The following is a 14002-nucleotide window of genomic DNA, read 5'->3' on the forward strand; positions in this document are numbered from 1 at the left end:
CCCCTATGGTTATAAAGAGTGAACCCATCCCTCCCATGGACTTTTGATGCAGACATGCTCTGATGTATTGATGTTTAACCCATAAAATGTGATTGCCTTGTTCATTTGTTGTTCTATCATTCAATAAATTGTGATTGTATTGTACTCTTGTGTTATGTCGTCTCTCTCTCTTCAGGGCCAGACCTGGTGGAGTCCATGGTCACCCTCAACCCTGTTGTACCCTGTTCTTAGACTCAGACCTGGTGGAGGCCATGGTCATGTTTACCATGTCATAGGTACTGTCACAAAGAGAAGGGAGAGCAGAGTGACGCAGTGGAAGCGTGCTGGGCTCATAACCCAGAGGCCCGTGGATCGAAACCACGCTCTGCTAACGACAATTTTTTTCTTTCTATGTGGCGAATACAACCCCTTGAAGTGGGGGTTGACGTCACACACCCTATGACGTCATCACGACCCTGTGTGTATATATAAAGAGACGTTTCTGTCAGAGTCATTACAGATTCTGTTGTCTAAGAAAAGAGAAGGATGGAACCCGTTCACTGCGATAGGCTTAGGGAGAATCGTTGTGGTCTCGTGCTCGCTATCAAGCAGGTCGAAGCCGTGGTCGACAAACTGATGACGTTTAAAGTCCTGACCATCCTCATGAAGGCAGAGATTATCGAAAAACCTCGGACCTCCTTTGACCTTGTCAGAGAATTGTTAGACATGCTTCCCCGACGTGGACCCCAAGCTTACTCCCTCTTCTGCAAAGCTTTGGAGGAATGTGGAGAAACAGAACCCATGACCTTGCTGGGTCTCAAGACTCCAACGGACAAGGCACAGTCACAAGTGACAGTCCCTGGATATTCTTCTATGGAATCAGTCACCGTTCAGCAACTTTCATCCAGCTGTGTTTACCTTGGATGGTGTTACATTTAATTGTGTTGAACAGTGTTACATGTACTCTAAAGCCATGTACTTTGGAGATGACGACAGTCGCGACGCGTATTCTGCAAGAGACTGTTCCAGCAAAGCAAAAACGTCTTGGGCGATGTGTGAAAGGCTTTACTCAAACAGTGTGGGACACGGTCAGTCTTGAGGTGATGACCAAGGCGATCACGGCTAAATTTTCCCAGAACAAGGACTTGAAACAGAGATTGATTCAATCCTACCCAAAGTCGTTAGCTGAAGCTAGCCCCTACGATCAAAGATGGGGAATAGGAATGGGTGTATCTCATCCGAATATTGACAAGCCCTGGACATGGTCGGGGGAAAACAAGTTGGGAAAAGAGCTCATGCATCTTCGTGACACGCTGTTGTTGTTGTGAGTGACGTCATCCATGGGCCAACTCCAATGACGTCATCCATGCACGAGCCACGTGACGTCATCCATGCACGCGCCACGTGACGTCATCCTGTGTATCTCTATAAAAAGACTCTGACCCCATCGTGGTTCGTCATCATGCTGTTCACGCTGCTCTTTGTGCTTGCCACCTATCTAGAAGAGAGACACTTTTAAGAACAGTTCAGAGAAGCAGTGCAAGAGGCCATCCAGAAACAACACGATCGTGACGTCATTTGAAGTGACGTCATTTGAAGTGACATCATAGCTCGCGCTGCTGGTGTTGCCTATAAAAACGCAGGATCGATTGAGCGGGTCATCAGTTGCATCAGCTCAGTCGTTGAAGATGGCATCTCCAGGCAACCTCCCTTCTTCCTTCGTCAACTTGGCCGCCGCAGGCAAAGGACCTTGCTTCTGACATGGCCCATCTCCACAACACCATGATGACTCAAAGTCAGTTATACAAGACCAACTACATGGATCTCCAGGACCCGGTTGCGTGCAATGATGGAACAAAAGTTGCCGTCGATCATCCGCTTAAGAAGCTGGCAGATATTCATCCTAAAGAGAAACACTGTATGGAATGATGGGTCGCTTCTGTGAGTTGACTGAGGAAGACTATTACTGGATGGCGTATCACCAAGAGCACTTTATGTATCCTCTCCGACAAGCCAACAACTCTGTTCAGCTTGATCCTCATCGGTATCAAGCGATGCTTATGCCAAGGAAAATGCAGGGGAGACCTTCCTCAACAAAGCTGTTCCACATCGTGTTCAGAAGTTGAGGAATGGACGTCCTATGGCCTATGACCATGGTGTGCTGTACAGCAAGCTGCTGGACAAAACTCCAGGTGAAACTCTGGCCTCACCCACCCAGCTATAGTCTTCGATATGCCACCTGCACTCTACCTTTGTTCTCCAATGATCCAGAGGTCACCGACATGACCCAAGCCCGTGCCTCAAAAAGAATACCTCCCAAGACCACGCCTGCCAAGACTTCTCCAAAGAAGAAGAAGAAGGTCTCCACCCCACCCCTTCCCAAGGCACCCACCAAGATGACGTCACCTCCCCAGGGGACCCTGACCCCAGCTTCTCCAAAGAAACAGAAGAAGAAGTCAAACAAGGAGCCCCCCACCAAGACAGTCACGAAGAAGACGTCACCTCCCAAGACACTCACCAAGAAGACACCCCCAAAGCCTAAGAGTCTCAAAGCACCCCAGACTCCGAAGAAACAGTTGGAGATGACTGACTTGTGGGAGAGCGAGAAGGGTCAAGGGATCAGTCCTGCTAGCCCCCAAGAGATCCCCCAGGCAGAGTTACCTCCAGATCTTCAAGACTTGTATGATCTACCCCCGATGGCTGTCACCATGGAAGCAGAGCAGACAACTCCAGAGAGGGCTCCAGAGACGACTCCAGTGAGGGCTCCAGAGACGGATCTGGTGATGGCTTCAGTGACGGCTCCAGAGGAGGAGCCAGAGACTTTTGCCGACATCCCCATGTTTAACGATGAAAATCATTTTCATCCCGGACAAATGGACTTTTACGGTGTTCGACCTGCAATCCCGAGGATCACCTGAACTGGTGGTGATCTGTGGATGACCTGTTGTTGTTGATCTGTTAATGCATCCATTATTGTTGATCTGTTTGCCATGTTGATGTTGTTCCTCAATAAAATGTGAATTCCATGTCAAAGGGTTGTGTCTTCTATATCTTCAGGGATCTTAGCTCTTAGAGGTCATTTCCGGTGCAACCCGCAGGGTGGTAAGACGTGTCAGTATGTCAGGGACACTATCAGGGACAGTGTTAGACTCAGACCTGGTGGAGGCCATGGTCACCCCACTCACGTTACGTCATCCCTTTACCATGTTAATTGCAGGCCCTACAGGGTCAGGTGAAACATCGTTTGTCAAAACCTTCATGGAACATAATGTTTCAACTGGGGATCCTTGATCTTCCACCTCAGGGCATCGTATTGGGTGTACAGTGAATGGCAACCCATGCATGAGGACTTGGAAGTTCTTACTTCGAGGTTAGGATACCCCTGACGTTTTGCAAACCATGGGGAAGCCAACACGCAGTTACCTGCAGGGTCTGGGGCTAAGACCGAGAAGGGTTTGCCTACGCCCCATTGGTTGATCATTGATGATTTGCTGGGCGACAATACCAAAGAGGAAGAAGCCGAAGTCCTGCGATGGTTTACCAAGAAAAGTCATCATCGCAACACGTCCGTGTTGTACTTGACACAAAACCTCTTTGCTTCATCGCCTCATCATCGCACCATTAGTTTAAATGCCCACTACATGGTGCTGTTTAAAAACCCCAGGGACGCCTCACAAATGGATCACTTGGCCAGACAAATCTTTCCAGGACAGACGGCCTTCCTTCGGGAAGCCTATGAGGATGCCACTTTGGCTCCTTATTCCTATTTGTTTCTGGACTTGAAACCGACCACGGCCAAAGAGCACCGTGTATGCGGTCCCATCTCTTTTCGTAACCCACCACCCTTTACATTTCCCATGTATGCGTGATAAATAGAGATGATCGTCTACCCTCACGGTCAGTTGACCCAGAGCTGCCATGGGAGACAGACGGAAACAGACCCAGCCCCGCAAACGTGCTGTTGCCACAGGGTTGTTTAAACCGATCCATAAAACACTCCTGACCACCTTGGGTCGTGATCCCACCGAACAACATCGGTCAGGTGTGCAACGGTTGTACGAAAGTCTAAGTGCTCCTCCTCCTCCCTCTGCTTCCTCCTCCTCCAAACAAAGACGTTCCTTAAAGCAGTTGTACCCCACAGCACCCACCATGAACACGTTTGTCCCTGTCAGTACGTATCGTGCCTCTCCTGCTGCCTTCTCTCCCCCTTCTTCTTTTCCGGCCTCTCCCCCTTCATTTCCATCGTCTCCCCTCTCTCCCACCATGATCCAACCCTTTCAACCCTTGACCCAACCTCGTACCACCAGCACCAAACGCACCGGCAACAAACGCACAGGTGCTAAACGCCCGAGCCCGGGCACCCCACGCAAAGGAAGCCACAGAAGCATGCCCGCCCGCAGAAAAGTCAAACCCATCATCGTGAAGAAACGACTCCCTTCGGCAGAGAGCGTGGCTGTCAAAGGACGCCATCGACTGTTGCAATGGTTTGTCATTGCCGTGAGAAATCTGCGAGCAGGACGTGTTCCTTTGAAGACGCAGCACAAGACCTGGCTGTTGAGGCACCAAGGCGTGCTGACCAAGATTGCGAATCCACGGCTACCTATGGATGAACGCCTGACTTACCTGATGAAACGCAGTGGAAGTGGTACGTTGGCTGGTGTGTTGACCCGTATCTTGTTGAACTGGCAGTCCTACCTACAGGAAAAACAGCAGAAGCCCTCAGCACCTCGCCCCCGCCGCCGTGCCCCCAAGCAACCCCAGGGACGTCGCAAGTCACCCACCCGACAAGAGGACAAGAAGAAGAAGAAGAAGAAAAGGGTCACTTCACCCTCAGCCCCAGGTGCAGCCTTGACCCGGATGGTGTTACGAAGTCAAAAGAAGAAGAAGAAGACCACAGCGGCATTACCCCCACTCCCTCCAGCGACATCACCATAAATAGAGGCCTCCCACCCCCATCCTGGTCAGTTCAACGGTAGCAGCTGCAGGGACGACACCATCATCATGCCGGCACGTTTAAAACGTCACAAAGAAGCGCTCTGTCATGTGTGTAGTCCTTCTGCGACACCAGCCATGCGACAGGCTATTTTGAAACAGGCCCCATCGGAACTGATTCAAGCCATCTGTGAATGCGTGGTGAATTTGTATGGAGGCAACATTCCTATGACAGCACAGCAACGTCAACGTTTACAAAAGCATGGGTCACTGATGCATACGTTGATGAAAAAGAAGGTGTCTGTGTCCAAGAAACGTCAACTTTTACAGCAGAAAGGAAGGGGATTGGGTCTCTTGTCTGCCTTGGCATCGGTGGTGGGTCCCTTGGTGTCTGGCCTGTTGGGTAGATGATCCTCAAGGAAGATCCTCAAGGAAGATCCTCAAGGAAGATCATAAATAGATGACACATCCTAGATTGGGGTTAGTTGCATCTGCACCGTCCTACCACCAAGATGAAGCATGCACGGAAGATGGTGATGGTCCCAGAAGAGGTATGGCAAAGTCTGCAAGAAGAAAAACGTCAACGGCATTTGCTCAAGTCCAACCTGTTGGAACAGAAACGTGTGCACACGCTTCACGATATGGATACCCTCGTCCGTGATGACACGGTTCCCTTTAGGGACCGAGAGCAGCAGTATAACACCTTGTTGCAACACACCTTGGCGTTTCAAGATCAAGCCGCTGTCAAACCTTTAGGGGCAGCTGACACCCCCAGGACGGGCACCCCTAGGACGGGCACCCCCAGGACGGGCACCCCCAGGACGGGCACCCCCAGGGCTGGATCTCCTCACCGTAAGTACGGTTAACTTACTGAGTCATGTATCTGCATGTGCCTGCGTAGAGGTCGCCTTCCTAAGAAGGAGTCCGCGAAGCCGGTCGTAGAGCAGTGGCTCATGGTTTGTTCTTTTGTTTCAGAACCCGATGATGTTGAAGCCATTCTGCATGAAGTCGTGCAAACGGTTCCCAAAACGCTACAGGCCAAGGCCAGGCAGTTGATGGCCCGTATTCGTGCTCATCCCGACTTGGGTTGGAATGAGACGGGTCAATTCGTGGTGGAAGGGGAACCCATGCCTGGGACGCACATGGTGGATCTCATCAATGATCTTGTTCGACAACGTACCAAATCAGACCCTCCACGGGGTTGGAATATTCTGGGTCAGTATCTCGCTTCCAGCAACGTACCCCATGAACTGATTGGTAACCCTCTACGTTGGTCCTGGATGATGAAAACCAAAGGGTCATCCACCCAGCCTCCTGACACCCCCGTGAAGCGTCAACATCCACCCGCTGACTTGTTTTTGACACCCCCCGCATCCAACCTTCCTCTGGAACCCCAGAAGAAGAAGAAAGCTGCAGAGACCCCCTCCTCCCCTCTCAACCGGGTACGTCAGTGGATTCACTTTTAATAAAAGGGAGCAGAGGGTGATGTCAACGACAGTGTCATCATGAGACGTCCAAAGAGAAACAACAACAACATCAGCAAAGCATCATCATCGTCTCTGTCTCCTGCATGGACACGATGGCTCCACCACACCTATTACGATCCCAAACACCCAGCAGGCTATGGAGGGTGGCTTGCCTTGTGGCAAGCAGCAGGACATCAAGCCAAAGCAGGACATCAAGCCAAAGCAGGACCCAAGAAGGAGGGACCCAAGAAGGGGGGAAGCAAAACGGGGCCAAGGCCCACCCAACGCCAGGTGCGGCAATGGTTGAAAACCCAGGACACGTACACCTTGCACAAACCAGCCCGACGTTCGTTTCCCAGGGATCATTACCGTGTGGGTGGCTTGGATGAATTGTGGCAAGCCAATCTGAGCGATCTCCTTGCGTATCAGAAAGAGAACCAAGGCAACCGGTATTTGCTGTGTGTCATCGATGTTTTCTCCAAAATGGCTTGGGTGCAGCCCATGAAAGCCAAGACCGGTGCCACTTTGATAGAGGCCTTTCAACGGATCCTGAAACAAGCCAAAGGACGTGTGCCATCCCAGTTACAGACCGACAAAGGGACTGAATTTGTCAATGCCCCTTTTCAAGCCTTCCTCAAGAAACGGGGTATTCATTTCTACACCAGTCAAAACCCAGAAACCAAAGCCTCTGTGGTGGAACGTTTTCAAAGGACGTTGAAAAACCGTATGTGGCGGTATTTCACCCAACAAGGAACACGCCACTACCTGAAGGCCTTACCCCAACTGATGCATTCCTACAATCATCATTGTCCATCGTGCGATTGGACAACGCCCGTGGATGTACGTCCTAATGCTCCCTACGATGAAATTCGGGTGTTGGATCACATGGAACGCCAGAAGAAGCAGAAGCAGCGCCAACTCAAGACAAAGAAGAAGAAGAAGCACCCTCTCTTGTTACCCGGGACCCGTGTCCGTTTGAACAAGACCAAGGGCACGTTTGACAAAGGGTACCTTCCCAACTGGACCACCGAACTGTTCACCGTGGATCGGGTGGTGAAAGGGCGTGTTCCTCCTGTCTACCAAGTGAAAGATGATCATGGAGAAGTGCTGCAAGGCACCTTTTACCCGCAAGAACTGCAACCCATTCAGAAAACGGATGACGTGTACACAGTGGATCAGGTCCTGAAACGGCGGCGTCGCCAAAAAAAAGATGAAATGTTGGTGAGATGGTCAGGATACCCTGCCAGCTTTGATTCATGGATCCCTGCGGCTCATCTGGTCTTTAAATAGCGTGGCCTCCAGTCTCCCACCGTCAGTGGAGCCTCCACCATCATGCAGAGTGAACCGATCTCAAAGGTGCAAGGAGAAGCTGCAAGCCATCCCCACGCTGGTGTTGCTTTGGCATGGACTTGCCCGCGAAGTGAAGTGGTGTTTTTCTCCCAAGTGTTTCTGATATATGGCGTGGTCATCATGGGCATGGTTCAGTTGGCATTGGACCACGGTGAGAAACAGTTGTGGACAGCTTTGTTGGCCAGTGGCTTGGGGTACTTGCTCCCACAACCCACGTTGGCGCGTCGTCGTCGTCGTCATCATCCACGTTGTCACCTTCCTCGACTGCATCTCCAACCCCCTCTGTATCCAGCCTGGTTCCCTAAGAGAAAGATGTCGGTGTCTGTGTTTTCCAAGTGGGACTTTCATTGACCTTACCCAGCGATGCGTCCATGGATGTTCATCCCGACAACAGAGTGAATCATTACTGAAGTCAAACTACCCTTTCCCATTCAAGTGAATCGTCAGGAGTGGGAAGTCGGCGTCAGTGAACTTCATTTCCCATGACATGGTACAATGTGTCATACCCTTCAACTGGTTTGTCCTTCATGTGAACTTGGAACGCATGACCCGAACTTACAGTTCAGCAGAACACGATGCGACATTGATAGAAGAGAACCCAGGCCTCATCAGAGCCGTCAGCGAAAAGGTCATTATTCCAGAAGGAGTGTATTCCAGTCGCCAACTGGTCCAGAGACTGAACATCCTGCTTCAACACACCTGTGCACGGCTGGTGGACAAGCATACGCAAGATGTTTACCAACAGGATGCTCGAGGTCGTTTCACCGTCACCGTGAAATTACCCCAAAGAAGACCTCGATTTGAAATGCGTGGCAAACGCGATGTCAACTTTATGCTCCCACCCCGAAAGACATGTGCAGAGCCATCACGGGTTCCTCCTGCAGAACCTCAAGTCAACCTGACCACGATGCCTACAGGTCTGCCTACACCACCCGATTGGTGTTGCCTGCTCCTTTAGTACGTATGCTGGGATTCATACAGCTCCCCATGGTGGATGAAGCAGAAGAAATAAGTCAAGTCTCTGCTCAGCCTGTGCAAGTGGCTGTGTTTGATCGTCCTCTCGTCGTGGGTGAACAGGAAGCACACCATCTGGCTGGTTTTGATACCGTGTACGTCTACTCGGATGTGGTGGAAGATCAAATCGTGGGGATACCATGGCTCCCTTACTGATGTATGTCCCCGTGTCGGCGCCAGATGATGGAAGACAGCGTGCGTGATCAAAACCTCTCAGCACCTACGCTACATGGGATTGCGCCAGGGAACCACGGATGCCATTCGAATCTATTTAACGGATGACGTAGGACGTCTTGTGCCATTCAGAGTGGAAGACCATCGTGACACTTCATTACCGTCCCCGTCGCCTGGGTGCATTACTGAGAATCAGCATGGTAGGACACCAGTGTATCAGACTCCTCTAGCGGCAGTGGCTTGGGTGGACAGCAGCGAGGAGGGAAGGCAGCGCCGTGTACCGAGGACGCATTCATCAACGAGGAAGAGGTTTCGTAACATCTTGGGAAACTTGGGACGTTCAGCACTCTCCATCCTCAAGACGGTGGGAAAATCAGCTCTCAAATCAGGCGTCAAGATGTTGCCGGGATTGGTGCAAGATATCAGTTCAGGACACCGAAGTGTGGGGGACAGTTTGAAACATCATGGGAAACAAGCCTTACTTGCCACCTTGCGACAGCACCCACCACCAGGATCACCCGCTCGCAAACGAAAACGGAAACAGCCTGTGGGATCCACCAAGAAACGTAAACCCTTGTTTTGAGAGAAAGAGATAAAGACCCACCCCGATGGGAAAGGAGTTCAGTTCAACACCAGACACCGTAGGGTCAAGACCTGTTGTGCAGACCTGTGGTCCAGATCAGCTGTCAAGATGATGCGCCGAGATGCCTGTGAATGCTCCAAGGCCCAACTGGATCTCTTTTCTGTGCCCCCTGTGGTGACGTCCGTCCAAGAAGGTCAGTGGATTCGATACAGCCCTCTGGCACCCCCTTCGGTCGCGGGCCCCCTCCAATTTAACATTGCTAACCCTGTCAATGCCTACATCGATTTGAGCCAGTGTTACCTCCGCATCTGCCTCAAAATCAAGAATACAGATGAATGCGAATGCAGTTAAATTGATGGCGATGGGGGCACTCGTCGTGTCCACGGTGAACAACATGATGCATTCCCTCTTTCGTGAAGTCGTGTGCAAGTGGGACACAACCAACTGGAAATTACTCCTTCCATGGGTACCTATCCTACCGAGCCTATTTGGAAACGCTGCTGAGTTATGGGAAGGCAGCCAAAGGGACCCATCTCCAGTGTCCAGGATGGTACACCGATGAAGCTGGAAAAATGAAGCACTTTAATGCTGCGCCCGAATGCCAACGCCGGACTTGTCGCACGACGAGGGTCATTCTACCCACCGGGCGCGTGGAACTGACAGGACGTCTCCACTGTGACCTGTTTCTCCAAGACCCGGTACCTTGTGGATGGAGTCCCCATGAAACTAGAACTGATTGGCACCCCGAGTGATTTCTACTTGATGAGTGCTGGAGACGTCGAGTGCCGATTTGAACTGACCAAAGCCGAGTTTTACGTGCGCCAAAGTCAACATTGATCCTGCCATCACGGGAACAACCGCGTGAAACACATGTCACCAGGAGTCACGGCCAAATATCCTTTGACCCGAGTCCAAGTCACAGCCCACGACATTTCAGGGAGGAGGACGCTTGATTTCCACAAAGATCAACTGATTGGAGGCCAACTGCCCAAACGAGTGGTGTTGGGATTGGTGGACAATGATGCTTTGCCGGCAGCAAGGAAAGAACCCTACCATTTCAAGCACAACAACGTGACCAGTCTCAAGCTGAAACTCAATGGGCAAGAAGTGCATGGCACCGAAATCAAAAGCAACTTTCAGGACAACAGTGCCTCGCTCAAACAGTTGTACATGAACCTGTTCCATAACACGGGACACCTGTGGCAAGAACATCCTGCAACCTCACCCTGGACGAATTCAGGAATGGATTCACCGTGTGGAGTGTGGTGGATCTGACGGCAGATCTGAGCGCAGATGAAGGTATAACTACCCCACGACGGACGGGCAAGTTAGGACTTGAACTTCAGTTTGCAGAACCCCTACCACGCCCGTCACGCTCGTCTGCTACGAGGAATACGAAAGCGTTTTGGAAATTGATCGGTTCCGCAGCGCTCTGATGGTCTAAGGATGGACGACGACGACAGTGGCTTGACGACCAGACACTTGAGCGCCTAAAGTACAACAGGATCCCCTGCTGCGACCCCTCTACCAAGGTACCTTTGCCCGAGATCACTTTGCCACCACCGTGCTGTGTGAACAGCAGGAGGGACATTATCCTAAAGCCTACATTGTCAACACGGACCCCAGCCATCTCCCAGGACAACACTGGGTGTGCGTGTATCGTCCAGTACCAGGTGCCATGGACTACTTTGACAGTTATGGACTTCATCCCTATCAACAGCATCCAGACTTTCGGAATGTCATGACCTTCGCCGGATGGCTCCAACAACAGTGGAATGGCCAATCACTTCAACCCTGGTTCAGTGCCTCTTGTGGGGATGTACTGTTTGTATGTACTGGCTCATCGTGCCCGTGGATGGTCTTTTGACGAAGTGATGGAACAGTTTGATCCCTACGATACCCTCGTCAATGAAGAACGTGTAAGACGTTGGTTTCAACCACGCCTGACAGACAACAACAACGCTGGCCATGATCCACATCCCTGCCAAAGGACACAACCTTATCGTTCTGATGTGATGATGTTACAGTTCTGATGTTACAGTTATGATGTTACAGTTCATACCGTTTGTAAACAAAAGATCAGGGACGCCCCTAATCCTGTCTCTTTTGTCAAAGTGTTCTTGTTAGCGGGGGAAATAAAACGTTTGAAAAAATGTCAACCTAGTGTTGTTGTTATTGTTGTTGGCATTGGAATGAACGTTTCTTTTGAGAGAGATGGATGGCCCTGAAAAGGGCCGTTTTTTAAAGTGTACTTCACTCCAGGGACCACAGTTGGGTCATACATTGGCAGGGATGGATGGTCATCTTTGTTTTCACGGGGCACTTGCTCCCATGAGTCAAACGCCTGATATAAGTGTCCTTCAAGACAGTGCCACAGTAGATACATTGAAAGGTGGCATTGTACTCAATGGTGGCATTGTACTCAATGGTGCCATTGGCGTAGACGGGCAGGGAGCCATAACATCGTTGGCACTTCCATGCCGGCAAAGGGGGTGGTGATGCTGTCTCCAAGGACATGAGTTCCAGATCCCAGTTTTCTCCAGACATGATTGCTGGTTGTAACACTGCTTCCGTCACCCCGCTCATCATATATAGTGAGAGCTCACGATCATGACGTCACCGGTGCCACGTCATTACCCTCACGCGCGACCATGACGTCATCGATACCACGTCATTACCCTCACGCGCGACCATGACGTCATCGATACCCACGTCATCGATACCACGTCATCGACGACACGTCATCGCTGTCTTGTCGCCCATATATAAACTCCAGCATGGATCAGTGAGGGCTATCTTGATGCAACATGGATACAAGAAAAGTGAAAGTCATGCGACCGGTGCCTTACAGGAAAAATTGTGGTAGACGGCAATGCTTGCGATGCAGCCCTACCTTACAAGGGAAGGCTGACATCAAAATGGAAGAGGCAGCAACAACACCTGCAGAACCGATACCCACAATGGTAACAGAAGCAGCGGCAGTCCCACCACCACCTACGACAGGAGACACGGTAGCGCCACCACCACCACCACCAACAACAACAACAACAACAACATTACCAAAATGGTCATCCCAATGGCGACTAATTATCTGCCCTACCTGTTTTAAAGCGTATCCCTCAAATCGCTTTGATGTCGTTCCAGGAGCTGCCTTCTACATATGCCTCTACTGTGGAGAAGGCATCATCAAGAGAGGGCAGCAGCAACACGATGATGTGTGCCCCGGAAAATTTATTTTTCGGGGTCTCCAACTCCTCTGTGAATGCTAACCTGGCTGGTTCACATACCAACGGCCCTTTTCAGGGCCACCCACCTCGCTCGAAAGAAGGCTACATCCAATGTGTTTTAACCACACACACACACTTGTCTAGCCACGCCATCGTCCGCCTCACCCCCTCTCTCCCTCCTTCCCTCTCCTTTCCTCTCCTTCCCTTCCCTCTCCGTCCCGTCCCGTCCGCCGCTCGTCTGTTCCGCCATCTTGAAAGGCGTCTACGCTCGCGAGATCCCGCGAAAATCCACGAGATCCCGCGAGATCTCACGCGATCCCACCGGATGGGACGCCATCTTGAAACGCGTCCGCCATCTTGGCCCGGAGGTGACGTCATCGTCATGCGCGCGCAACCACCGGAACCGGACGTGACGTCATCGCGATGCGTGCGCACACACCGGAACCGGAAGCACCGGAACCGGGACCCGAGTGATCTCCCCCTGGCCGGAAGTGACCGGATCCAAGATGGCGGCGCCCATGGGGACCGGATGTGCCGCCATTTTGAAAAAGGGGCCAGGGTGACACTGCATACTACTTACATATATTCCATTCCGTTTAAATATAAGTTAAATACCAGGGATTGGGTTATCTGGGAGTAACAAAAACAAAAGTTCAAAACTAAGGCATTTTATTGGGTCATTTACGGAGAATATGCTGATAAAAACGTTCAGGTGCTAGTAGGTCGCCCTTGTCTGTATGCGATCCACTCAATGGAACACGCTTTAATGCTGAAGTCTAAAAAACAACATTGGATTTTAATTAAATTGTCCGTTGTCACAATCCGGCTGACTGATGGCTACCTCAGTGACTTAATGTATCAATGCAGGGTTTTAAGGAAATTGAAGAAGATGAGGACTGCAACACTCTATTTAGGCAATGTATATGTGGGAGAATTTACGAATGGCATTAGATGAGATGATTAAACGGTTGCCAAACTGGTAGTAATATTCTGTGTACTATATTTTCAAACAGGCAGTTACTTGGGGGTGGGGGTGGGGTGGGGGTGAGGTATGGGGTGGGGTGGTTGTCCCTCGCCAGTGCGTTTTGGATTTCTGAAATAAAATATTTTTTGCGCTTCCTTGGCAACAAATTTGTCTTCGACTGATATTGATGGTAGTGCTCTTTTCCGGAGCAGAAATTTGAAACTATTGAAACAAAGTTGGCACATAGATAACTATGGTAGTGGGCTGGTGCCTTTTTGGTGTATTTCTGTATATAATTTTGTTTGCGTTTCCA

General features: G+C 50.7%; 1 non-coding gene across 1 annotated transcript; it reads left to right on the forward strand.

Moving 5' to 3' along the window:
* The first annotated feature begins 298 nt into the window (after positions 1-298).
* On the forward strand, positions 299-370 carry Trnam-cau. Its single transcript has one exon. It is a non-coding gene; the product is annotated as a tRNA-Met (tRNA).
* The last annotated feature ends 13632 nt before the right edge of the window (positions 371-14002 follow it).

This window comes from Haliotis rubra, unplaced genomic scaffold (genome assembly GCF_003918875.1).
Source record: "Haliotis rubra isolate DU_JTF1 unplaced genomic scaffold, ASM391887v1 Scf1785, whole genome shotgun sequence".
Lineage (NCBI taxonomy): Eukaryota > Metazoa > Mollusca > Gastropoda > Lepetellida > Haliotidae > Haliotis > Haliotis rubra.